Raw genomic sequence first — 20,419 nt, forward strand, 5'->3', positions numbered from 1 at the left:
CTAAAGTGGTACCTCGGGTTAAGAACAGTTTCAGGTTAAGAATGGACCTCCAGAACAAATTAAGTTCTTAACCCAAGGTACCACTGTAATCACTAGCTGAGCTTCTCAACAGAGGGAATAATGAAGGTGCTGCCAGGTGACAATTGTCCCCAGTCACTGAAGCCACAAACCCAGAGGCCAAATGGGAGTACGGTACGTGAACCAACTTGGACATTGTGATCATCATCTGAGGCCCTTCTTTGTGTGGCTCCTACATGAGAGGTCCAGAGGGTGGCAACACAAGAATGGTCCTTTTCTGCAGTGGCTCCCCATTTGTGCAACGCTCTCCCCGGGAAATTTCACCTGGTGTCTTCATTGCACATCTTTAGGTCGCCAGGAGAACACACCATAACAACCACCCTCATAAGATTACTGCATCAGCTAATAAATGGGAGAACCCAACTTTTAAGGTAAATCAGAACAAAATCCATCTTTCCTGGCACTCTGCAGCTGACCAAATGCCTCTCAAAGTTCACAAGCATGACAAAAAATGTCTCAGACTGGGAAGGCCCATGGCTCAGTGGTAGAGACGGGATAGCTCAAATATCTAAAGGGCTGTCACATGAGGGATAGAGCAACCTTGCTTTCTCCTGCTCTGGAGGGTAGGACCTGAACCAATGGCTTCAAGTTACAAGAAAGGAGATTACAACTAACCACCAGGAAGAGCTTTCTGACAGTAAGAGCTGTTTGACAGACTCCGACAAGAAGTGGTGGACTCTGTATTAAGATGGTGGCTATCCTTGTCCGAGTCTCAACGTGGCAGCATGAGATGTGGATATAATAACTACTGCAGTGTAGCGATGGGAAAAGATGGGTCCTGAGTTCAAGTCATTCCTTCAAACTATGACCTTTGCCAAGCTACCTTTTATTGGCTGGAACACAACCTGCCCTATGCCGTTGGGTGGTTTCAGCGGTGACCGAGATAGGTGAAGCATTTTACACACAGTGAAGCTTTATTAGCAATAACCATGCTTAGTATTGAGACCCCATGCTCAACTCTGCAAGTTATTTGATGCAGTGAAGGGCTCTGAGGGGTTAGCTCACTGCAACAAAGGTTTGGTACCACCACTGATGCTTTTTCGTATGTGGAGAGAAATATAATATTGTTGGAAGTCCCTGGGCTCATGTGTATTCCCATACTGAAGAGAAATTGCCCTGTGAGTACAATTCTGATAAGGGTGGTTGAAACTAGGGACTCTTTCCCAGCCTATCTGGAGAGACAGCCTGAGACCTTTTTGTTGCAAACCATGTGCTCTAATACTGAGCATTTCCCTTGCCTTAATTTGCCATTTTCTGCCTTGCTTGTCTGCCTCTAGTTCCCCCATATCCATTAGTTCTTTACGGTCTATTTTTAGTTTATTCCAGCCCACCTCCAAATATGTTTTGAGGCCAAAACCTTGCTGTGCGAAATAAAATCTTGTGTATGGAATAATCTGTTCTGCAACATTAATGCCCTTAGCTATGATACTTAATTCTATTTAGTGAAGTGTCTCTGCTGGCATCAAACGTGACTTGTGGAAATAGCCTTCCTTTCGCTCTGTGAGAAAAACTGCCAAAAAAGACCCTCACACTTTCATAAACAAAAACCTAATTGCCTTTATGAACTATATCCCCAAGGATGCCACAGAATATATCTGAAGGAGGAGAAAATTGTGTTGGAAATGTGCACGAGGGAAACAAAGAATAGAATTGTAGGTGAAATGTGAGGAGATGCTCTTACTTGGTGCTAATGTGGCAGCCTTCGGCGCAATGTTGCAAAGCTTCCTAACCACAAGCCCTACATCCCATGGCTATAAAATGCATCCTTCAGTTTCTGAGTATGCTTGGTTTCGACTGGTTGAAACCTTATTTATTTCAGAGGTGTTGTTGTATCCTTTAAGAAGAAAATCCAAACATTGGCCCAAACCCAGCTCTACACACCAGTCATGGTAGTCACACAGAACAACTGATGTTGTGTGCACATCAAGAGACACACCATTCTCATTCTGTGAGGCCGTGATGAGCACTGCCAGCATCCTGGCTGGAGATATGGATGCTGGGACACAGCTACATCTCCACTGACGGTGCCCACAGAAGGTTGCTTCTGCCCATAAACTGCCTTTGTTCCATCAAGATTATCATTATTTTTCTAAGTTCAAAGAAAGTGGGGGGAGAGATTTAAAGAGGGATGGATCTTTGCAGAAGAGCTGGATGTCAGAACTTGACCAGTGCCCTCCCCCACAACATCTTTTCTTGATTAAATTTCTGTCTTGAACGAAACAGAAGAATCTTTCTTTCTAGTATTAAAGATTTGGCTGGTGAGGGAACAGAAGCTGAGAGAAAAGTCTGGCTTTTAGAGATATTAGCTTTTTTTTTGGCATACAGAATGGTTTGGAGAAATGACTAGACAGTCTTTCTCCCCAAATCAAGCCCCCCTTTTAACATGCAAGACTTATAACTCGGTCTTATAACTTACAAGACTTATAACTCAGGTCTCGCTAATCTCTATAAATTCATTAAAATATTGTTGAATATTTACTGGCATATATACATAGCCCATGTGGGTGTTATTCAATGTTGTCTCAGCGATCAAAGTCTACTGCCATCCAGACCAATAGCAGAATTAGCCCCTCAAGTCACACACTGAATGCCCCCTGCTGCTGTACTTCCAACATGATCTCAATCATATGCTTATATATGGCTGCATCAATTCAATCTGTAAGAAACACTGAGCTTTAGCAACAACAAATGAATCTTTAGTCAACTGAACAGCAACACTGAGCAGAAATGCAAACTATCTTGCAAGAACTGAAACTGCTAGAATGAAGCAAGAACCCCAACCAAGAAAACGGGAGGAAGTAACTAGCCTCTGCTTGATTGTTTTCTTCAATCTCTGTGTGTCAAATAGACTTGAAAGCTGCATTATCACATAATTTACTTGCCAGAGCTAGTGTCCTACATGCTGTCTCTTGCTATCTATGGTCTCACCAGATCACAGCAACCCCTTCCAGCAGCAATGCATTTGCTATCAAGATCCAACTGAATAATACTGGCAGGTTTCAGGTCCTACTTTGGGGCTTGCCATAGGCATCTGGTTATCTACTGTGACAACAGGATGCTAAACTAGATGGGTCATTGGCCTGCTCTTCCTATCTCCTTTCCATTACAAAAGAGCTTGGTTGAGTCACTGTTTTATAAAGGCACCATAAAATGGAAAGGACTACCTTTCATTAATCCCTCTGCACTTCACTTTACTGGATGCAAGCCAACTACCGTATTTTTTGCTCTACAAGACTCACTTTTTCCCTCCTAAAAAGTAAGGGGAAATGTGTGTGCATCTTATGGAGCGAATGCAGGCTGCGCAGCTATCCCAGAAGCCAGAACAGCAAGAGGGATTGCTGCTTTCACTGCACAGCGATCCCTCTTGCTGTTCTGGCTTCTGAGATTCAGAATATTTTTTTTCTTGTTTTCCTCCTCCAAAAACTAGGTGCGTCTTGTGGTCTGGTGCGTCTTATAGAGCGAAAAATACGGTAACTGTTTTCAGCCACAGAAACACGGTTTCTATATCCTCCTCATTCTTCATGCCAGGCAGTATACATTGGTCAAAATGGCTGTTGGACAGAGGTTGCGAACCAGAGTCAGTCTGGTCATGAAGAGTGCAGGGCAGAAATAAAATATAGAAGCATTTTGGTTCTCTGTCCACAAAAGGCAATTAGATTTCCTGGGGAATCAGGTTATAAACCCCATAAGTGGTATTCTAATGGTAGCAATTTGACATATATGCATAGCAAGGTGGTTCAGGACTTATAGACAAGTGGTTTCTCTCCTTCAAAGAAGTGGGGTGGTTGTAAGGTTTATTAGGGGTTGTAAATAAATTTCGAAAAGCAACTTAATGGAGACTCAAACCCACAAGTAAACAAATCCTTGTAAGAGTGCTCTCATAAACAGGTAATACAATGGAAAGGGGAGTCATCCCTTTGTCATGTTTCAACCCCACAAATAAAAAGATTACATGTGAATCATATTAAAGATCTCATGGAGGACTCATCAAAAATGGCTGTGCGAGGGGAAGCTGAGTGGGTCCTTTCTGGCCTGCTGCTTCCAGAAAGATCCAGAACATTGTCATTCCTTCTCTTCGTCACGTTGCCGAAGGAATGTTGGCACTAGTTGTCACCTGGATGGATGTGAGTGTTTTAATTATCATCTGCCAAAGGTAATAATTTTAAGGCCAAAATTCAGGGCTGCAATCAGTCACTGGAAAGTCTCTTGAAGTCTTTTAATAATAAAGGCCGCGTATTTAACAGTGGGTTTTTGTTTTTTTATGAGACATCGTGGCTTATTTATTACCTGAACTTGAAGAGTTATGGGGCCATAAAGATATACAAAGTAATTTTACTCGGGAAACTTAATTATATTAAAAGATCGCCAAAGAATATTCCGCTCGCTTCACAACGCGATGCAAGACAGGTGTGAGTCTTTCAAGTTACGAGGGATGATTTTGCCACAGGCTGTTGGAGCGTGCCCCCTCTCCATCCATTGCCAGCAAGCTCACTCCTGGATGTTTTCCAAGAAAGTCCCAGAGAACACAGCCTCAAACCTTTGGCATTATAGCAGTCAGCTTCCTAAATCTTCCCCTGTCTAGCAGCTTGTCTTTCAGGCAGGGTAATTTACCTAATCAGCTGACAGATCAGACTGGAATCTCAGTTGTCCTTGCAGCAGGTGTGGGTAACCCTTGAATCTCCAGATGTTGTTGCCCCATCTTCCTTGGCCATGCTTTCTGGGGCTGATGGGAGTTGTGGTTCAGCAGCATCTGGAGGGCCAAAGGTTCCCCACACCTGTCCTACATATAACTGTACATATTGGTCTCCCTCCTGTCCTCTCAGTCTTCTCCCCTGGCCCCATTTTATCTCCCACCAAGTGAGCACCAAGGGAAATGTTATCTAAGCTTGGATCCTAGAACAATAGGCAAGTAGGATCCTAGAATGCAACAACTGATTGGCTTGCAGAAAAGACCAATCAGGCACCAGGTGGAAGTTAATCAGCCTATTAGGCTGGCAGGATCGTAGACTGCAACAACTGATTGGCCTGCACAAGAAGACCAATCAGGCTTCAGGAGGGAAGTAGAATCAGCCAATCAAACAAGACTCATTGTGTAAATAATGTATATAAAAGCCTGAGATTTGGGGGGCAATTAAATCACTGTTTTACAAGCTGCAATAAAGAGCAGGAAATCACTACAGGACTCTGAGTATATTTCAGGAAATCTGAGCAGACACTCAGTAGGCTATGAGGGTTTCTGTGGCATCACAGCAGTTCAGTTCTATCAAGCAATCCCCTATGATTCTGAAGCTTTGGCTGACTGCAAGCTAAAGAAAACACTGTTGTAAAGGCCAGGCCCCATTAAACTGTTCTCACAAATATATTTCAGGGGGCAATTTTATTTATTTGAGGCATTTTAGTGGGTTTTTCAATCAGCCACCTAATGAGCTTCATTGGAACCCAGGTCTCCCCAGTCCAAGTCCAACACACACATTGCTATATGTATCAGCAGTATTGAACTTATTTAATAAATGTTTGTTTTTAAAAGGTGCGTTTCCAATCATCTTACTCTGTGCAAGGCTTAATTCATGCCAGCTCTCCTCACTGTTCTGCCACCCAACCTGTTATAATAATAATAATAATAATAATAATAATAATAATAATTTTATTTTATTTTATTTTATTTTATTTTATTTTATTTTATTTTATTTTATTTTATTTTATTTTATTTTATTTTATACACACACACACACACACATACACCCAGCCATCTGGCACAGCCCTAGGATGTAAGAAAGTATCCTAGGCCATGTCCAAAGTACTTTTCCCTCACCAAGGTGTGACCACAAATGGTCTACACACCAGAAATTCGGGAGGAGGGCTTCTATGGCTCAGTTCAGAGATTGTAACTCAACCATGGCTTGACCACTGGGAAGATGCTTTACATGTGCATCCCAGCCCTTTCCTCTCCCTTCACATGGTCTAACACCATTAATGATAGGTGTTAAACATAGTTTGCTATGATATCTGAATTGTACAAGCAATAGTTCTTGCAAACCATGATTTACTTCCAAACCAAAATGTGAAACCCACATATAAGGCGTGTTCCCAACGGCCAGACCATGTTTTAGGCATGAAAGTAGGATGATATCAGGAGGTGACTTCAAGAAGGTGAGAACCTCCACTGCCACTTTTTTTCAAATAATTAAGCATTGATTATATAGACAAATTGTTGTGTGCAGAGACAACACCTGGTTACCAGGTTTATGTGCTAAGTGAAGCAATTTCCCTGTCATAACAATATTACAAGCATCAGGTGGTGGACTTTTCATCTTTTCTAACATGAACTTTATGGTATCCTTCCTAAACGTAGTGGATGACCAGTTAAGGCAGTTACCTGATTTTCTGATAATACTTCATTTTCGCTGAGTATCATTACCAACCAGAGAGAGAACGATTAAGTCCTCTTTAGAATTCAGAGCAGAGCGTCCTGGGATAGCTCTTCATGAATTCGATTAAAGTTGATGTTCACTGCGAGGAGTTCTTACATGCATAAATAGTGTATGAGAAGTACATAAGTGTGGCATGCCATCCTGAATAACTCACAGAGCAAATCAGAATCCAAAATGTAAGATCACTCTGAAGACATGTGGCGCAACTCAAGGGCTAAAACTCAGCCTACTGAAGTTTACAGGAAGGAGAGATGAATTGGGAAATCCAGGCTAGAGGAAGAGAACAGTGTAAGTGTAAGAAATTTAGTAAATGAGTGAAACAGGGCTGGGCACCCTGCAGCATGTGAACTATTTGCCCTTTCATATGACTTAGACAGCATCTTAAAAAGTAGAGACATCACCTTGCCAACAAAGGTCCATATAGTAAAAGCTATGGTTTTCCCAGTAGTGATGTATGGAAGTGAGAGCTGGACCATAAAGAAGGCTGATCGCCAAAGAATTGATGCTTTTGAATTATGGTGCTGGAGGAGACTCTTGAGAGTCCCATGGACTGCAAGAAGATCAAACCTCTCCATTCTGAAGGAAATCAGCCCTGAGTGCTCACTGGAAGGACAGATCCTGAAGCTGAGGCTCCAATACTTTGGCCACCTCATGAGAAGAGAAGACTCCCTGGAAAAGACCCTGATGTTGGGAAAGATGGAGGGCACAAGGAGAAGAAGGGGACAACAGAGGACGAGATGGCTGGATAATGTTCTCGAAGCTACCAGCATGCGTTTGACCAAACTGCAGGAGGCAGTGGAAGACAGAAGTGCCTGGCGTGCTCTGGTCCATGGGGTCACGAAGAGTTGGACACGACTAAACAACAACAAGTGCTAAAGCAGCTGTAGAATCAGGTGAGTTCATTGTCATTGCTGCCTTTTTCTAAAAGCAAGTAGAGAACATTGTTTCCAGACTGTGTCCTGTCTTGCCTGCTTACTTGTTTCATTATAGATTGGCGTCATTTCCAACAAAGGTATCCTAAGGTCTTATTTGGAAGGCCCAACAACCTCTGGCAGTCTACAAAATGTCATCAGCTGTTTCAATGAGAATCAAGTCTGCAGAATGATTTTTATATTTATCAATGCATTGCGGATTTGAAGGTTATCCAAAGGAAATCACCCTCATCTCCATTTGTTTTTTAAATGTTACTGGTTAATTACAAGTTTTTATAATAACAGAGCCTGGGGCCTGCTTATGTTTCCATTGATGTCAACAGAAAATGTCTACAGAATCTTATTGTGCCTTCAACATAAGGAACAGCCTATTTCTCAAATTATATGTACATATAACCATGCCAGACACCAGCAGGTAATTATGAACATTATTCATCTGTACACTATTTTCTCTTTCCATGATCTGACATTATTGGGGTGGGAACCTCAATAAATTTAATTTAATCTGGCAGTTCTGTGGTGCCTTTAGTTTTCAAGAGTGACACTAATAACTGAAATTAATTCCCATTGTGGTACCTGTGTGATGGCTGCTCAACTTGAAGCGCTGGTGTTAACCTCTGAAACAGGTTTGAAGAACCTCTGCCCCACCTCCAATGTTGCTGAACTTCAACTCCCATCATCCCTTGCCATTCACCATGCTTGCCGGGTTGATGGGAGCTGTACTCTACTCTAGAGTCCCATATGACCTAGGGCCAGGTTTTATGAAGGATATGCATCTACCTGAACCCAAAGGTTGGCATCGTAGGCCCTGCCTTCTGGCCTGTGAATCAGCAAAGACCAGTTTTGCAGGCAACGGTGACAAGACTTCTCAGTGATGGCTCCGCAGCTGTAGTATAACTTCAGCAAAGCCACGTCTCTTCCTGTCTTTTGACAAGCCCTGAAGACTTATATTCTGCAGTGCCTCATGAAAAATGTGATGCAAATTATGTTATGTGCACCATTATGATATGTTTTCATTGTTCAACACGGTTTCAACTCTGAATGCAGACTTATTATTTTCCTGTTTTATTTTGGTGAAATTTTATTTTCAGAGGCTGGAGTCACCACCATTATAATTAAACGAATTAAGCAAATGTCTCGGGGCTAGTACACACATACATGCTCATCACTAGAAGACCACAGCATCAAGGATTTGCATGTATTTGTGAACAGTCCATGATAGATCTTGGGATACCTTTCTTTCACCTCAAATCAGGAGTGGAGAAACGGGATCAGGCCGGAAGGCCAAATCCTGGATCCCCACCCCCCACCCCAGCAGGCCACATGGCCTGATATTATCATGACATCTGGTGACCAATTTCTCTTTCATAGTGCAGCAAGCTATGCTATAAAGAGCACGGATCAGCAACAGAGATCCCCATGGGAAGTCAACACACTAGATGTCACTGCCTATCAGCTGATATGCGCTGACAGCAAAGCCTCTCTTGCCAATGAATAATCAGGAGGGCACTTCAAGGCTCCCAATTGTGCACTGACAGCAGCAGTGTCCCTTCAGGACAGTCACAGTCCCGCCCCCTCACAACCACATACCCATCTAAGATGATAGAACCTTCTAATATTATACAATAAACTTATAATAAGAATCAGTAAGAATCATTGGGGAGACATTGCAACAAACAATGCAGATCTCCATGCCTTTTCCTTCAGCTAGATCTATTTTCTGTGCATGGGCAAATTATTTGGAGTGCTCCAATATCACTTTTCAGAGTAATTTAAGTTGTAAGTTATTTATTTTTTAAGTTCCATTATACATAACAGAACTTGCCCACCATTCTCTTGTAACTGAAGAAACTGCTATTTTCAGTGTTACTAAATGCTCAGTGTTCTTCCTACATGCCTTCTCTAGAGTGACCCTAGTGTTAGGATTTATTCCCCATGTTGCAGTCATGGAATTGTTTTCATCACAGGATGGTGTATGTTTTCATTCCACATTGTGGGAAGTGACGGAGACAGGATGTTTTTATTACTGTGTTTCCGTGATGTAGGACATTTGTCCTTTTGTTTTTTCTCTTTGCTGTCTGATGCTAAAGAGGAAGGAGCTGAGTTACAATGCTCCGAGTGTGTACAGTAGTACCTCAGGTTAAGTACTTAATTCATTCCTGAGGTCCGTTCTTAACCTGAAACTGTTCTTAACCTGAAGCACCACTTTAGCTAATGGGGCCTCCTGCTGCCGCCACGCCGTCAGAGCACAATTTCTGTTCTCATCCTGAAGCAAAGTTCTTAACACGAGGTACTATTTCTGGGTTAGCGGAGTCTGTAACCTGAAGCGTATGTAACCTGAAGCGTATGTAACCTGAAGCAGGTTGGAAGCACGTCAAAGTGCAAGTAGATAAATAGGTACTGCTCCAGCAGGAAGGTAAACGGCATTTCCGTGCGCTGCTCTGGTTCACCAGAAGCGGCTCAGTCACATGACCCAGAAGCTGTACACCGGCTCCCTCGGCCAATAGAGCGAGATGAGCACCGCAACCCCAGAGTCGGCCACAACTGGACCTAATGGTCAGGGGTCCCTTTACCTTTTTACCCTTACCCTGCTACAGGTTAGCTAGCGTCTCCCTGCTACTTCCGTCCAAAATGAGCCATGCATTAATGTAAAAAATTATGGCTTCCGCTTGTGGCTAATGGCAGTTCCTGCTGCAAGCTCTCCCCCTGAGGCTGTTACCATCACTGTTCCAACATTCCAAGGAATCATCTGAGAAGTGGGGGGGGGGGGGATGGAGGACAGCAGGCAGGAGAAAAGGCAGACCCAAAGGGTACTATTACATGCTCAGGAAAGTATGACTTTGGTGCCTGCAGCTGCAACACAGAAGCCCTGCTGATGCAAACGATTAATAAGAATTAATAAGAGATTATGGGTCGGGCTTTCACCTCTCTACTTATGTGTCAATTGCAATTGAAAGAATCCTAAGCAAATTATAAGGAAAATATAGACATGAATGGAGCCTCACTTATGCAGCCACCTCATTCTAAGCATTTCAGGCAAAGCGAGAATTAGGGCAAAAGCAGCCCAGACTGTTTGACACACTGATTTGTGCTTGGGGAGGCAAGGCTTCCTTCCTTCTCTTTTTCTAGTTTAAAAGCCACTGAGTCTGCTGACAATTTCAAGGGCACAGCAGCAGCACTGCGGCCACCAGTAGTTTTAAACTGTGGGGGGAAAACTAAAAAATAAAACTGCATTTAGAAAGGAAAGTCAGTTACCATGGGAAGCCCCCTCCCAAACAATTGCTTTGGGCTCATACAGCAGTCCCCAACACAGAGTTCTCCCTTGTGTCCTTTTTATTAAGAATGCATTGCAATCTTTGCTCAAGGTGGTATTGGGGCAGTTATATACGATTCGATTTTCAGTATTGCAGGATGCTTTCAGGGTAGAAACACACTTCTAATTGGTGCATGTTCTCTTCAACCAGGCCTTTGGACAATTAATATTCTAAGGCCTTTTAAATGTGTTTGTGGGAAGCGGGGCATTGTTTTGTTGTTTTAGCCTTAACTAATGATCCTGCTTTCAATATCGCTTAAGTTTCAGGGTAGACACACACTGCTTCACTTCCACTTGCTGCACGTCCCCTAACTCTCTGCTGAAACCCTGCAACTTTTCATATGGCAGTAATGCACTAACTTTAGGGAAGCATCACAGAACAACTAATAAATTGGAATGATGTGCGGATAGCCTAGTTGAGATCCACCACTATTATTGTGCCAATAGCCTATCATAGAACGCACCTCCAAAAAAACCCCACAAAACCAGTAACATCGATCTGGAGAGGCTCACTGCCACTTCCAGTTATGAAATGGTTGGAGGCGGTTTCCATGCTGGGTAAACACTTCCAGTGTCGTTCTGCCCGGACACTGAGGTCCAGCACCGAGGGCCTTCTAGCAGTTCCCTCGCTGCAAGAAGCCAAGTTACAGGGAACCAGGCAGAGGGCCTTCTCGGTAGTGGCACCCACCCTGTGGAACGCCCTCCCACCAGATGTGAAAGAGGAAAACAACTACCAGACTTTTAGAAGACATCTGAAGGCAGCCCTGTTTAGGGAAGCTTTTAATGTTTAATAGACTATTGTATTTTAATATTCTGTTGGAAGCTGCCCAGAGTGGCTGGGGAAGCCCAGCCAAATGGGTGGGGTATAAATAAATTTATTATTATTATTATTATTATTATTATTATTATTATTATTATTATTATTCTACACAAAGCAGTGGAGCCAGAAAAGGGGACGGGCAGGTCTTTAAGCAGCAGAAAAAAGAGTGTGCAGGAGACTGGAGCCAGGCATTGAGAAAAGTGACTGGTGCAACAGACATAGGAGGTGATAAAGTTGTGCACACTTTTCCTTTCAACGCTACAAGATCTCCCCTTCCTAGCTTTATATGTGACACCAGTTCTTGGGAGCAGGGGGTTGGGGCAAGATGCCCTCCTTGGACCCCCTCACTGAGTGAGCTCACCTTATCACGCCTGGCAGCACCGGCCCCTTCAAATACGTGGGTTTTTTTGTGAGTGGCCCAATCCACCCTGAACAACATGGCAAGCTGGGTACAGGTGGCTGCACCAGTTATTTCCTCTTAATTCTGGTTATATGCTCAGGGAAGTCAGGTAAGAAAGGAGATGGGCAGCCTGAGGGGCTCCAGGGACTGCAAATGGACCATTCTCCATAAGATGGGCCTCAGCAGATGTTGGTCTCCCAGTCCTGCATCCAGTCTGGTCCTCAGGTCAACAGCTGGCTGGCTTTGCTGTGTCCCTGTGCACCAAAAACCTTGGAAACTGCTGAAAGCTTGATGCTAAGAGGCCAATACAAGTCTCAGCTTCCATATCTACATACAGTCAATCTCCACCTCTTTAATTCTTTTTGCCCGAGCAGGCTCTGCCTTGCAAGTCAAGTACAAAGCATGGGATGGAGCAGCCTGTTAGGCAATTTTCTTTCTGTGCATTAAGGAAATATTGATTGATTGAACAAGCTGGAATAAATCAAGCTAGCCAGGAATTCTGGCTAGGATCAAGGGATGGAAACTGCTTTGTTTGCAACTGCCTTGTACTCCCAGTTCCTTGCGGCGCTCAGCACCCTAAATGACTGGAGTTCCTTGCAAGAACTAAAATGAATTTTGCTTTATCCAAGCTAGATAAAGCTACTTCTTGAATTATTTCTGTTGTTATTGGAACAGGCCATTTGAGCTTCAGATGCTTGAAAGCAGAAAGACACAAATTAATAATATAAAAAGCTGTGCCACAGGTTCAAATAGCACAGTGCTATCTACACTGACAGGCAGCCTCCAGGTTTGGGGGCAGAGGCATAGCTGTCAACCGTCCCTTATTTGGCAGGAAAGTCCCTTATCCCAGCGCCGTGTCCCGCTGCTGTCCCTTATTGATGATGTCCCTTAAATTTCCTGGGTTTCAAAGGAAGCAGCTCCTCTCCCTCCCTCCCTCCCTGCCGGCCAGTCTAAGAACGACTGGGGGGTGGAGTTTGCATGCCTTGTGCCGATCAAATCAGCCACGTTGCCTGGGGACTCGCCTTTGCTCAGCATTTCCCAGCGGAGAGGTGACGGTGGTTTTCCTTGCTGCATCCCCTTTGCTGGGTTGCTGCGCTGTGGGAACCACCGCTTGAGGCTTTGTTTGGCTCCTGGCTGGGCTTTCTGCCTTTGGCTTGGAGGGGCTCAGAAGTTGAACATACCTGTGCTAGGAAAATCCCTTATTTTGGCTGCTGGTCCCTTATTTTCGAGGCTGCGGGTCCCTTATTTTCAAATCTGTAAGTTGACAGCTATGGGCAGAGGACTTTTTCAACTTTACCTGCAGAGGCTGGAGACTGAACCTGAGATCTTCTGCAGGGAAAGTATGTACTGAACCTGCCACTCAGCCAGCTCCTCTCACTCCTTCTCTAGCCTCAACCTACTGTTTAGAAATGCAACCATCTTTGTTACCATGAAACCGCTGGGTGTAGGACAGGGCGTGGGAACATATTGAAAGCACACAGTGCTAAGGGCTGGCTTGGAGAGTGGGAGGAACAAGCTGGCACATGGAAGAGAAGGGCAGCAGAAGCAGAATATGAGCAAGCCAAGAATTAAGTGCTTGGAATTAAGAAGCAGAAGGAGGCAAGAGGCGTCAATGCCGAGGCAGAGACCACACGGCCAAGTGCCACCTAAATTCCTACGGCAAAAGAGACATACCTTAGTGTCTAAAGGCAGGAAAGGGAGATGGAGACCTTTAAAATGCTGGTGCTTGGCCACCTATGGATGGGAAGACTTGAAGCTCTGCAGCTGAACGCCAACTCCTCCTGCTGCCGCTCTCCCTCCTTAGGTGCTCTTGTCTGCAAAGTCTCCGCTTCATCTGGAGCTCAGAGAAAAGGCAATGCAGGGAGGGCTTGAATCCCCAGTTTCACACCTGCCAAACATTTGAGAAACCAAGAGAGGTTGATTTAAGCTCTTCAATCTGGCAATTGCTAAGATTCAAAGCTCTCCTCCCCCATCCAAAAAAACCCCACAATTCTTCTTATTATTGCTGTGCGCTATTACTTATATAGCACCATCAGTGTACATAATTGATTCCCAGCTTTCTGCTATCAGCTTGCAATCTGGGAAAAACTTGCAATGTAGAACAACCAATATGATTTGCATACTTGGGACCCCATAACAAAAGGCAATGCTAACAGAAGGTTTCCCCAAAGCAAAGATTTGTTTTCCTCAGGACTGCAGCGGAGAAAAGGGTGGCATAGCTGTCAACGTTTCCCTTTTTTTAAGGGAAATTCCCTTATTCCGAATAGGATTCCTCGCAAGAAAAGGGGAAAGTTGACAGCTATGAAGGGTGGGTCTTCGCACCCCCCCCCCCATGCCTGCTCAATCTCATTGATATTATTAGCTCCAACTGATACAATTTCCTTTTTAAAATAAAAAAAAAAATACCCTGCTCATTAGATTCAGGTGCATTTATTTTCACATCCAATTTAGCCCTTGGTTTTGCATCAAAATACATCATCAAAATGCAAAATGCATCAGCCATCAACTTTCTCTGGTTTTCTTTGCAAAATCTTAACAACAGCAATGGACAGCCTCCCCTGACTCTACATTACACAGACTTCCTTTCGGCTATGGCAAATCTAATTAAATTCATTCCGTATACTGCCCATAATTGAGTTGGATGCAGGCCGAAAATGTACTGTACTGAGAGCACAGCGAACAGGTTAAAAACACTCCAGAAATGCACGGGCATTGTTGGCAAGATGCAATACTCTGAGGCTATCCTAAAAGAAAATTATGGAGAGGGTGGCAGGTCTCTGATTTCAATGGCCTACTTCCTAGTATATAGATAAGTGGTGAACAATCAAAAAATGGTGGGTGTCAGCAATCATGAAGAGCTCCATTGATGGCGAAGGCCAGTGGAGGGACATCTTCACCCGCAACCCGACCCTCTGTAGCAAGGCAGATCAGGGGTATGGATTGGTCTGTAGGTGAAATAAGAATATTTGCACACCTTCTCCTGTATTTTCACCATCTATTTTTCTCCGGGTGTTTTGGATTTTAAGTTGGGGAGCAGCTCGCTGACACGGATATTTTGGATGTATAACAGACCCTCCAAGTGTCCTTATTTTCCAGGGGTGTCCCTAATTTAGAGAAGCCATCCCGTTTTCTGATTTGATCCCGGAATGTCCCACTTCTCCTTAGGACGTCCCTATTTTCATTGGAGAAATGTTGGAGGATATGGAGTTATCCAACCCCCCAAGCTGTCTGAAGGCAATCCTGTATAGGGAAGTTTTTTTAAAAGTTTAAAGAGCCAGTGCGGTGTAGTGGTTAAGAGCGGTAGTCACGTAATCTGGGGAACCGGGTTCGCGTCTCCGCTCCTCCACATGCAGCTGCTGGGTGACCTTGGGCCAGTCACACTTCTTTGAAGTCTCTCAGCCCCACTCACCTCACAGAGTGTTTGTTGTGGGGGTGGAAGGGAAAGGAGAATGTTAGCCGCTTTGAGACTCCTTAAAGGGAGTGAAAGGCGGGATATCAAATCCAAACTCTTCTCTTCAAAAGTTTAATGTTTTATTATGTTGTGTGTGTGTGTGTTGGAAGTTGCCCAGAATGGTTGGGCAACCCAGCAAGATGTGTGGGGTATAAATAGTAAAATTATCATTATGGAACGGGACGTCCCTATTTTCATCGGAGAAATGTTGGAGGGTATGGTACAAAGCTTCCAAGGTGTGGTTGGGGGGGGAAACAATGTTTATGGGATGAGGAGAAGCATAATAAGGAAAAGCAAGGGGATGTTTTCTGATGCGAGAAAACTCATCATGGAATGACTAGAATCTGCATATAGATCTATAGTTTTATGGGCCTTCCCCCATAGAGTGTTAAGTTCACCAATCAACAGAGCTGCCCCTACTATTAGGCAGAGTGAAGAAGCTACCTCAGGTGGCAGGTGTTAGGTATCAGGAAATAACAGCATGGTGTTGGGGGGGGCAGAGTGCATGCACCTCACGGCCTGCCTTGCACCCCCTATTATAGCCTTCTGCCCTCAGGTAAGATGGAGGGCAATGTCTCATCACCAGCGCTGAAAATAAGACTCAAAAGTCAACCTGGTTGGCTTCTCTGGGGGGTATGAGTTGGGCGCCATCTTGTCCTCTGCCTCAAGAAGCAACATGAGTTGAGCTAATCTTGCCAGTAGACAAAATTTAAATCTTGTGGATTTAAATGAGATTTAATGCTGCTTCAAATATTATGAATTCCCTCCACAGAAAGCACTTCCATGCAGGGAATTAAAACATCAGCCATGCCGACTGTAAATGTGATAATTACAAACACATCTATTTTTCTGTGTGGATACCTGCTGGGAAACCTTGACAATCTGTGGTTTCTCTGTGTCCTTATAGCAAAACTGCCTCTTCACACTTTTTCTTCTTGTTCTGAATTGCTTTCCATATTAAAAATTCATGTTTCAGGTGATTCTTCAGCACAACTCACTTCCTGGGCTTTCTTCTTCTTCTTCTTCTTCTTCTTCTTCTTCTTCTTCTTCTTCTTCTTGGCATATCCAAGCTAAAGATTTAAACTAAGTTTAAGAACTATTCCCTTTCCCAGGGAATCCTGGGAATCATCATTTGTGGAGGCTATGAACCTCGAAGGAAGAATTCTTAGTACCTTATGAACTACAGTTCCCAGAATCCTTTGGGGCAGGGATGGAGAACCTCAAGCCCTTCTCTGTCCCTCAAGACTGACTGCACCTCTTTTTCTCCAGACCATGCCCTTTCCTTACCAAGCTCTCTGCCCTCCTTGAGAACATTTGCCTGGTTGGGCTGTATCAATGAACAGTGATACTACCTTTTGCATTGCCTGGATGGAAAGATGAGTACATAGATAGAAACATCTAATTTTTGCATGGCTGGAATGTACCCCACCATTCAAAGAGGAACAGCTGTCTAGGCTAGAAAGTTCAAGTTCAGCAAAATTCCAAAGGGTAAAGCCTGCATTGGTGGACAGAATGGAGATCATTCAGGTTACAGCATATGTACATTTGCCTATGGCCCCATCCACTACTGCTGTGAGGTCCCCCAAAAGGTAGCCTGTGATGTAATGTGGACCCCAAGTGGAAAATGGTTCCCCACCCATGCTTTAGGAATAGCCACAAGAGGTAAAGTTGTATAAATCTGATATATATTGATAATGTAGACCAGGCCTCTGTAAGCAGAACTCATGATCTTTTATCATCAACTCTTTCTTTATCATCCACATTTCCTTTTCCAAAGCTTCCTGCAAATTTGTTTACATCAGAGAGCTGTTCTGCTTCGTGTAATGTAACTGTGCACCGAATGTTTTCTGTACAAAATTGATCCAACTGATTACAAGAAAAACCAAATGGAAAGACTTATTGCCTATTTTTTTCCTTGCAGATAAACATAGTATGGAAGCAAAACTGCATGAAATAGTGCCAATTAACTCATTCTCTACAACACACACACACAAATCTCAGACCTTTTTTCAACCAGAGATAACTACTCGGAAATTTGTCTGCAGTACAAAGAGAGAACATTCCCCAGCTTTCCTCTACGTTCCTCTGACATTCTCACGGTGCAATTCTTGGCAGTAAACTACTGATGCTTACAGTGGTACCTCGCAAGACGAACGCCTCGCAAGACGGAAAACCCGCTAGACGAAAGGGTTTTCCGTTTTGGAGGCGCTTCGCAAGACGAATTTCCCTATGGGTTTGCTTCGCAAGACGACAGCCCATAGGGAAATATCCGGGACAGCGGGGAAGCGCAGCGCGTCTTCCCCACTGTCCTCGGACCTCCTCCGAAGACGGGCGGTGGGGCGGGAACGCCTCCTCCCGCCGCCGCCGGGCTTTGGAACGCTGCTCTGAAGCCGGGCGGGGGGGCGGGAACGCCTCCTCCCGCCACCGCCGGGCTTCGGAACGCTGCTCTGAAGCCGGGCGGCGGGGCGGGAACACCTGCCCCCGCCGCCGGGCTTCGGAACGCTGCTCCGAAGCCGGACGGGGGGCGGGAACACCTTCTGAAGGCGGGCGGTGAAAGTCTTTGTCCCCCCTGCCTGCCTTCCCAGGGGCTTTTAAATCGCCCCGGACAGCGGAGAAGTCCTCCGCTGTCCCAGGGTTTTTTAAAATGCTGGGGGTGGGAAGAAAAGCCCTTGTCCCCCCCCCCCCAGCCTTCAGAAGAGGTCCGGGGACAGACTGTCCCCGGACCTGGTCTGAAGGCGGTTTCCCTAGGAACGCATTAATTGATTTTCAATGCATTCCTATGGGAAACCGTGCATCGCAAGACGAAAAAACCGCAAGACAAAGAGACTTGCGGAACGAATTAATTTCGTCTTGCGAGGCACCACTGTATTTATTTATGGCTCACTTATTGGGGAAAGGCCGTAGCTCATTGGTAGAGCATCTGTTTTGGATGCAGAAGGTCCTGGGTTCAATCCCTGGAAACTCCAGGCAGGGCTCAGAGAGACTCCTCCCCTGAAATCCTGACTTTCAGCCAGTGAAGGCAACACTGAGCTAGACCGTCTCACTCAGTACCTGCAGCTTCTTATGTTCCTATGACAGGAGTAGGAATGAGGAGGCAGGCCAAGCGATGCCTGGGGACATTTAAAGGGATCAGCAGCAACCATCGCTCCTCCTTGGCACCGTAAAGTAACGCCTGCCAGTTCCCAGCTTAGCTGCTGCCACACTGGGGGCGACCTAATTCAAATCCCTATTCCCTCTCGACTCTCTAGCAGCGCCATCGCCTCCTCCCACAGCAATTTCAACATCCGATTCAAGGGCAGACAACTGACGAGTCCCAAAGCGAGACGCATCCAGCATTCATCGCCTTGAGGGACGTTCTTTCAGACAGGCGGGTGCTCCAATAACGCAGCACAAAGGCATGGAGTACAAAGAAAAAAACCACAATGAAGTCCTTTAGGCCGAGAAACTCCAATGGAATTCAAGCTGGGGACACAGGGAGGCAAGGGAAGAAAATAATTTCTGTGTATTAAGCCAGGAGGGGAGGGAAGACAACTTCCTCAAAATAGGAAGCTCAGCAACTGTTTGCCCTGATTTGAACATGACCTGCCTTTAACCATTTCTTGTAGGGAAAGGGGGTGGGCATGGTCTGTTTTTAACGACAAACAACATTTAAAGAAAGATAGACACCATCTTAAAAAGTAGACACATCACCTTGCCAACAAAGGTCCATATAGTAAAAGCTATGGTTTTCCCAGTAGTGATGTATGGAAGTGAGAGCTGGACCATACAGAAGGCTGATCGCCGAAGAATTGATGCTTTTGAATTATGGTGCTGGAGGAGACTGGGGAGTCCCATGGACTGCAAGAAGATCAAACCTATCCATTCTGAAGGAAATCAGCCCTGAGGGCTCACTGGAAGGACAGATCCTGAAGCCGAGGCTCCAATACTTTGGCCAACTCATGAGAAGAGAAGACTCCGGAAAAGACCCTGATGTTGGGAAAGATGGAGGGCACAAGGAGAAGGGGACGACAGAGGACGAGATGGTTGGACAGTGTTCTTGAAGCTACCAGCATGAGTTTGACCAAACTGCGGGAGGCAGTGGAAGACAGAAGTGCCTGGCGTGCTCTGGTCCATAGGGTCATGAAGAGTCGGACACGACTAAATGACTAAACAACAACAACAACAAATTATTTGCACAGGATAGTGCAGCCTCGCACAAGTGGCTTTTACGCTGCGTGGAAGCTCAAACATAATGCCTAAATTAACAGTTAGGGAGACGTCGGGGAAATGAACTGTGGCGCGAATGCAGCCTTAGATGGATTGGAAACATCCATGGATGGTGGAAAACAGGTCTTTAGCTAAATAGAACCTTCAACTTTAAAGGCAGGATGCCTTATGAGTATGAATTGCTTGCTGGCAAGCAACAAGAGATGCAGTTGTGGGCTTCCTTAAGTAGCATCTGTAAAAAAACAACAACAGGATGATGGTCAAGAAAGACCTTTGGTCTGATCTAGCAGGTCTTTCTGATGCTCTTGAACTGCTGGTAGGCTGCCACATATCTCTGGTGGGTTGTGATCAACCTGCTGCAATGCAACTTCTGAAAACCTAGCTTGATAATAGTGCATGTTCAGCAAAAATATAGAAAAGACACTTGAGGTGTGGCGAAAAACCAGAATCCAGTGTTTGCCTCTGCAGGCAAAGTGACAGGGTTCTGAGGCCAAACTACACATTACATCATTAAAATGTTCTCTTTTTTTAATAATGTAATGTGCTGCTTGGCCTGAGCATCCAGATGCTTCACCTGCAAAGTGCAAAGAGAAAAACAGACCTGGAGCCTTGTTCCAAAAGGTGCTCCAATCTGGATGGGGGGGGTGAGCACCTACATAGGGGCCCTTCTTCAGATGTCCACATGGATGAGATTCTAATAGCAAATTCCTATGCTTGTTTGCTGACATGTTCGCTGGTCATCGGAGAAATATTGACACAGCATCATGGTCAGAGGGAGTACAATCACT

General features: G+C 44.8%; 1 protein-coding gene across 7 annotated transcripts in view; it reads right to left on the bottom strand.

Annotated features, from left to right (window-relative positions):
• Positions 1–20,419, bottom strand: part of MAPK10 (mitogen-activated protein kinase 10) — a 227,642-nt gene that overhangs the window by 149,747 nt on the left and 57,476 nt on the right. For 5 of the 7 annotated variants that reach the window (XM_083458851.1, XM_083458858.1, XM_083458854.1 and 2 more), the window contains exon 2: positions 13,649–13,862. The exons of the other annotated variants lie outside the window; for them this stretch is intronic. The gene's annotated coding sequence lies outside the window, so the exon portion shown is untranslated. The remainder of the gene's footprint in view (positions 1–13,648; positions 13,863–20,419) is intronic. 7 annotated transcript variants of the gene reach the window in all.

The sequence above is a fragment of the Podarcis liolepis genome (genome assembly GCF_965112155.1).
Source record: "Podarcis liolepis genome assembly, chromosome: 9".
In the NCBI taxonomy this organism is placed as follows: Eukaryota; Metazoa; Chordata; class Lepidosauria; order Squamata; family Lacertidae; genus Podarcis; species Podarcis liolepis.